Source organism: Ammospiza caudacuta, chromosome 9 (assembly GCF_027887145.1).
Source record: "Ammospiza caudacuta isolate bAmmCau1 chromosome 9, bAmmCau1.pri, whole genome shotgun sequence".
NCBI lineage: Eukaryota > Metazoa > Chordata > Aves > Passeriformes > Passerellidae > Ammospiza > Ammospiza caudacuta.
The window spans coordinates 75,797-81,494 of record NC_080601.1 but is presented as its reverse complement, the minus strand read 5'-3'; the positions used below and the strand labels follow the sequence as shown (position 1 = coordinate 81,494).

The 5,698-nt window shown below is 46.1% G+C and overlaps 1 long non-coding RNA gene across 1 annotated transcript; it reads left to right on the top strand.

The window, feature by feature from the left end:
- Positions 1-4,108: 4,108 nt before the first annotated feature.
- LOC131561567 (uncharacterized) lies at positions 4,109-5,081 on the top strand. Its single transcript, XR_009275084.1, has 3 exons — positions 4,109-4,157; positions 4,550-4,668; positions 4,751-5,081. It is a non-coding gene; the product is annotated as an uncharacterized LOC131561567 (long non-coding RNA).
- The last annotated feature ends 617 nt before the right edge of the window (positions 5,082-5,698 follow it).

Here is a 5,698-nt window from a genome sequence, read left to right as displayed (position 1 = left end):
CCAGAGGGAAAAGCAATCTTCTGCAAGGGCCTCTTAGGAGAGCTAAAGGGAGAGGCTCTACTTTTGATGGCAGCTTTCAGGCGGGCAGTGTAGAACAGCTCTGGTTTGTGTCCTGTTGTCCGGTGTGCTGTGTTCCCTAGTGTGTCTTTGGGGTCCCTTTTCCCTTCTCCCCTCGAGGCCCTCACCACAAGCATGATGTGTCGTGTTTCATGTCCCCCTGTTTGTCACGTTCTGTGTCACGGGTGCGTGCACACATCGGTGCCGGAGCTGTTCTGCCCTGCCGCATGGCCTGCTGCAGTAGGACAAACCATGGGGAGTGGGAATTTGTAATGTGGGCTGTAGTTGGGCTCTAGATGCTATTCCTAGATTGACATAAGGTGTTTGCAGCTTGTGATTTATCCTGCAGGTGTTTGACATATGTTCTAACTTTCTTTCAGGTGCAGATGCATTGCATCCATGGCAGAGGGTCAGGGTTAGGAGGTGCTGGGCCTTCTTAGGAGCGCGGTGAGTAGCAGAGTGGTGGGGTTTTGACCGATGCGGTGCCAAGATCAGGCACTGATGTTTGGTTTTGTTTAATACAGCTGTCTGAGAGACACCAGTGCGGTGACAGCAGGACCTTCCCAGGTGACAAGTTGGCCTTTCTTTGCACCTGACACAGACTGGCATCCCCAGATGTCTGAGAGATAAGTAGAGGGCTGTGACCCACAGAGAGGATGAAAGCGCGGTGCTGGTTTGGGGATTACCAGGAGGGGTTTTTGAGTCAAATTTGGAGGTGTGGGGTGTTCATGAAGTGGCCCCTTAGGCCCCATGAAAGCCAAATCTCAGTTTTGATCACAGTGCTGAGGTGTGCAGGGCAGAGCAGTCCCGGTGTGTCTCGGGTCACTTGTCTGTTGTGCATTATGTGTTGTGTTTTTGTATGCCATGTCTTTTACTTTAGGCAGGCCTGTCAGGAACCTTGGCATCATTGGTAGCATCTGTGATCTGTGCATTCCTTGGGCTGGCACGCAGGCCATAGAACTTTTGACTCGGGAGCTCAGACAGGCATCAGACTCTCTTCTGTCTTTGGAAGCATTCCCTGTGGTCTCTTTTTAGGTCTTGTTCTGAGCTGTATGGACAGCTATGCTCCACCTGGATCCATTGTGGTGGATTAGGACTTGTAGTAATACGAGGTTAGGTAGAGGATTGTGACCGTAGGATTCCTAGGCATCCATCTTTGCAGTTCTTGGAATAAATCATTCAGTTATGATCTTCTTCCTTCAGGGTTCTCTGAGCCTCATCAGCTCACCATCGGTCTCAGGTCGGTCATCTCGTTTTGCATTCTCTCAGTCCTTGCAGCCATTTTCCTTGCCTAGAGATTTCTGTCTGTGTTGTGTCCCCCTTGTCTGTCCTGTCCTGTCCATCCTGTGTCACGGGTGTCTGCACACATTTGTGCCAGAGCTGCTCTGCCCTGCCGCATAGCCTGGTGCAATAGGAGAGGGCCCGGGGATTTGGAATGTGTAATGTGGGGTGTAGTTGGACTCTAGATGGGATTTGTAGATGGACACAGGATATCTGGAGCTCTTCAGTTATCATGCAACATTCTCACTGTTGCCCTAACTTTTTTTTCAGATGCACCTCCTAAGATGACTGCAGTAGTTCTGTAGGTTCCATCTTCTGAAAGGGAATAGGGCTCAAGAATTAATCTTCCAGAGAATTTTTGCAAGTCCTGGCTTGTGTTGTATCTGCCTATGGTGGCCTATGTTGTATGTACCTATACATCTGTCTTCTATTGGATTTTGGGTAGAAAATTTATCAGTCCAGAGTGGAGACAAGTCCTAGCTGTCAGATAGCCACTCGTTGACCCTTCCTGTTGTCTCACAGGTCCCCGAGGCTGCTGATTTCCCCAGGATCTGCCTTTTTACCTCAAGGAGCGGCAGCCACAAGATGTGTCACAGCACGTTCTTCAGCATCTCGAGTAAGGGCCGCAGTGAGCGTGTAAGTGGAAAGATTGTGTGAGCGTGTGTGAGAGCACGTGGCTGTGTCTGTTTGTGTCTGCTCGTCTCTGCGTGTGTGAGTGCATGCTGACTGGATTTAACCTTGTGTGTGTGACTTTTGCTTTCCAGGTTTGGCGACTCCTTGTTAAATTTAGACTAAAAAATCCCCAGCCGGGTTGTATTGCATGAACTGACATGGTATCTACCTATGTTGGCTTAAAACCCAGAAAAACAGACGAAGATGAGCAGGAAAAAAACAGAAAAAAAGCCCATGATGGACAAGAAAAAAACCCAGAAAAAGCCCAGGATGGGCAAGAAAGAAACGAGAAAAAAAAAAACAGAAAATAATCCCAGATGGGCAAGAAAAAAACCTAGAAAAAACCCCAGAAAATAACCCAAGATGGGCAAGAAAAAAAAAAACAGAAAAAACCCCAAGGAAAAAACCCTGAGATGGGCAAGAAAAAAAACAGAAAAAAGTCTGAAGATGGGCAAGAAAAAACCCGGAAAAAAACCCCAAGATGGACAAGAAATAACCCAGGAAAAAATTCCAAGAAGGGCAAGAAAAGGCCCAGAAAACACCCAGAAAAAAATTGCAACCAAAGTATAAATATAGAAATGTTTTTCAAGTATATGCAGATATATAAAGAATTGTTAAATTGTTTAAAATATAAAATAACATAAATATAAGATATATACAGTATTACTTGTATTATGGATCGTATTGATTTATGTTTATTTCCTATAATACACTACAATATTTATATCAATTTTACATCTATCATATCTATCGTTTGTTATGTTACACCATATTGATATACTCTTGGTTTTTTTAAGTAGTTTAAAATAAAGGGGAGTTTTTTTTTATTTGGCAAAATCAGGTGTTTTAGTATAAAAATTATAAATACAAATAATATAAAGGTAGAAATCTAAGAATAGAAATAGATCATAAATAGCTAAAGGTTAATATAAAAATTAAAAATATAAGAAAAAATAAGTTGTAGCAGTAGATATGGTACATAATTAAAAAATAATTTATCTCTATTATTTGAATAGGACACATATTATGATGATTAATTAATGATTAATATAATACTTAAATATGAACTATAAATATAAATGTGAATATAGTCCTGCGAGCTATGAATATATAAAAATATTTCAATATAGTTTAAAAGAATAGAGCTTTTTTGTATTTATTTAGTTAGGATGGGATTTTTATTTTAAATAATGAAAGCATGATGGAAATGTAATTTTAAACGTAGAAATATACAATCGATGTGGAAAGATATTTATAAAAGCACAAAATATAAGTAAATATAAATAATAGAAATAGACAGAATATATTATATAAATTACATGCTACATCAATGTCCACTATAGATATGCACGTGAATATAAATACGAAAAATAGAAATAAAAAATGTATTTAAACATGGCTTTAAATCAAGGGGGCTTGTTTGGTTCTGGTGGGGTAAGAGGCAGGTTTTTGGCATTTATTTCAGAGCAGTTTTTGGCGGGGGTCGGCCCTGTTGTTTTTTGCCACCTTCCCTGCCCACAGCCCCGAGGCGCGCTGCGCCCCCGGCTGGGGCGGGCGGCAGTGCTGCCGCCTTGTGGGCAGAGCGCGGTACTGCAGCTCTGTTGCTACCAGCAGCCGCGAGGCCACCATCTTGGGAGTGGCGAGTCGGGGGTGTCACGGACTTTTCCTTGACCTTCTAAACATGGCAGCGAGAAGGGCGGGGAAGTCGAGGGCCCGCGTCGGTCTAATCGGCTGCCTGCATGAAACACCGACGCCATGGCGGCCCCGATGGATTTTTATGTGGCATTTTAAGTGTATAAGACACGGATTATGTGGTCAGCGGCGCCGTGGGCGGGCATATGTAGGCGGGTTGCTGAGAGGCATCTGCGTTAACCCCTATTTCTTCCGAGGGTCCTCCTCGGCCGCCATTTTGGGAAGGGCGCGTCGCAAATGTCGCGGACTTTCTTTGACCTTCTCAAGATGGCGGCGAAATGGGCGGGGAAATCGCACGCCCCGATAAATCTCCTCCCCCTGTGGCCACAGAGCGGGATCGCACCCCCCCGAGCCAGCGCCCTGCCCCTCGCCGCTGAGTGCCGGGGGCGGGGCAAGGACGCGGCTGCCGAGCGAGGGAAGGGCGAGGGGCGGGAGCCAGCGGCGGTCGGGCCGGGGTCTGTAAATGGCGGGGGCGGGTGAAGGACATTCGGTCATGCAAAGGGATGCGATGGCCGAGAAGAACGGCGGGGGCGGCCGGGCGGGGCCGGTTTCGGCGGGCGGCGGAGGTGCGGTCGCAGCGCTCCGCGGGCCGGGGCAGCGGGCGGGGAGGGCGAGCGGCGTCGGAACAGGGCGGCAGCCCCCGAGCCCGCGCCCGCCCCGCTCCAGGCGCTGGGAGCGACCGCGGGCCGGACAAGCCCGGCGGGGCGGCCCCGGGGCGGCGGGCAGGCGGCGGAGCGGGGCCGTGGCGCTCCCCGCCCTCGCTGCCGCCAGCTTTGGAAGGTCGGGCCGGGCGCCCGCCCCGTCCCGCCGCCTCCCGGTCTCTGTAAACTCCTCTCTGGCTTCGTAGGTCCGTGCTGGAGAGTGGGACAAAGGGCCCCGCTGGTTGCCGTGTCCTCGGGGGGCAGAGAGTTCTGACCTTGGCCGCAGGGGCTGCTGTGTGTTGGAACAATGGGGATGCGCTGTTATGTATGTAGTGACATTTATGTATTTTTATTTATGTACATTTTATGTATTTAGTGACATTTAGAGATTTATTCCCCTGCTTCAGGTAAGCGTGCATCATTGCCGGCTTGGGATTGAGTGAAATGGCTGAGGGAACCAGCTCTGGGGAGGGAGGCAGGGAAATCCTCTCTTTACCTTTACCCATTCTTCCGACAAACTCATCACGGCAGGACAGCGAGAAGACTGAAAGTGTAAGAAGATGTGGAGGGAAACAGAGAATCTGGCAGGAGCATCGAACGCACAAGTGCACGAATTTTGCTTTTTTCTTGGATTTAAACTCAGAAGTTGTGAGGAATTTGGGAGTGAGAAGGGATATTTCAGAAGGAGAAGAAGAAAAAGAAGTTGTTGTTACAGTCTTGGCAAAAGCTTTTGTTCTAGCTAATAAAAGAAGTTAGTTTAAATAAAAAAAGAAAAACGTGGAGTATTTTTTTTCCTTCAGTATTATAATCATTGGTGGCATATGGTGTGTTGTTTTATTTCTTGGTATTATTAACTCTGTGTAAGTTGTTTTTTGAGTGAAGCTGACTTTCTGGATGGGTTGGTTTGTGTTTGAGGCAGGAATAATTTCAATAGGATTCTTTCATAGATTTCTGATGAGTATTACTGGGATTTTGGTTTTGTCTGTTCTATGTATAAACATAGAGCTTTGGTAGGGCCAGCGGGGCTGCTGGAGTTTTGGGTGTGAATTTATTAGATGGCTTTTGTTAGATGCAGTTTTTAATTTTTTAAATGTTTTTCAATGTAGTGGTCGTAAGGTGGTTTTTAAGAATTCATTGTGTTGTTTTCTGTTGTTTGTAGTTGGTGTATGATAAGGGATGTGGTGTGACTTCTTGAACGCTATGGTTTTGGTGTTCCTAAGTTGTGATTTCTTTCTGGTTCGATAGTTTTTTTTGTTTTTATTTTTTGGGACAGGGGCATTTATATGGTAGGTTTTTATAGGCAATACGTTTTTTAATTTGGGTAGTGATATTTTTTAGTATTTTAATAGTTTAGA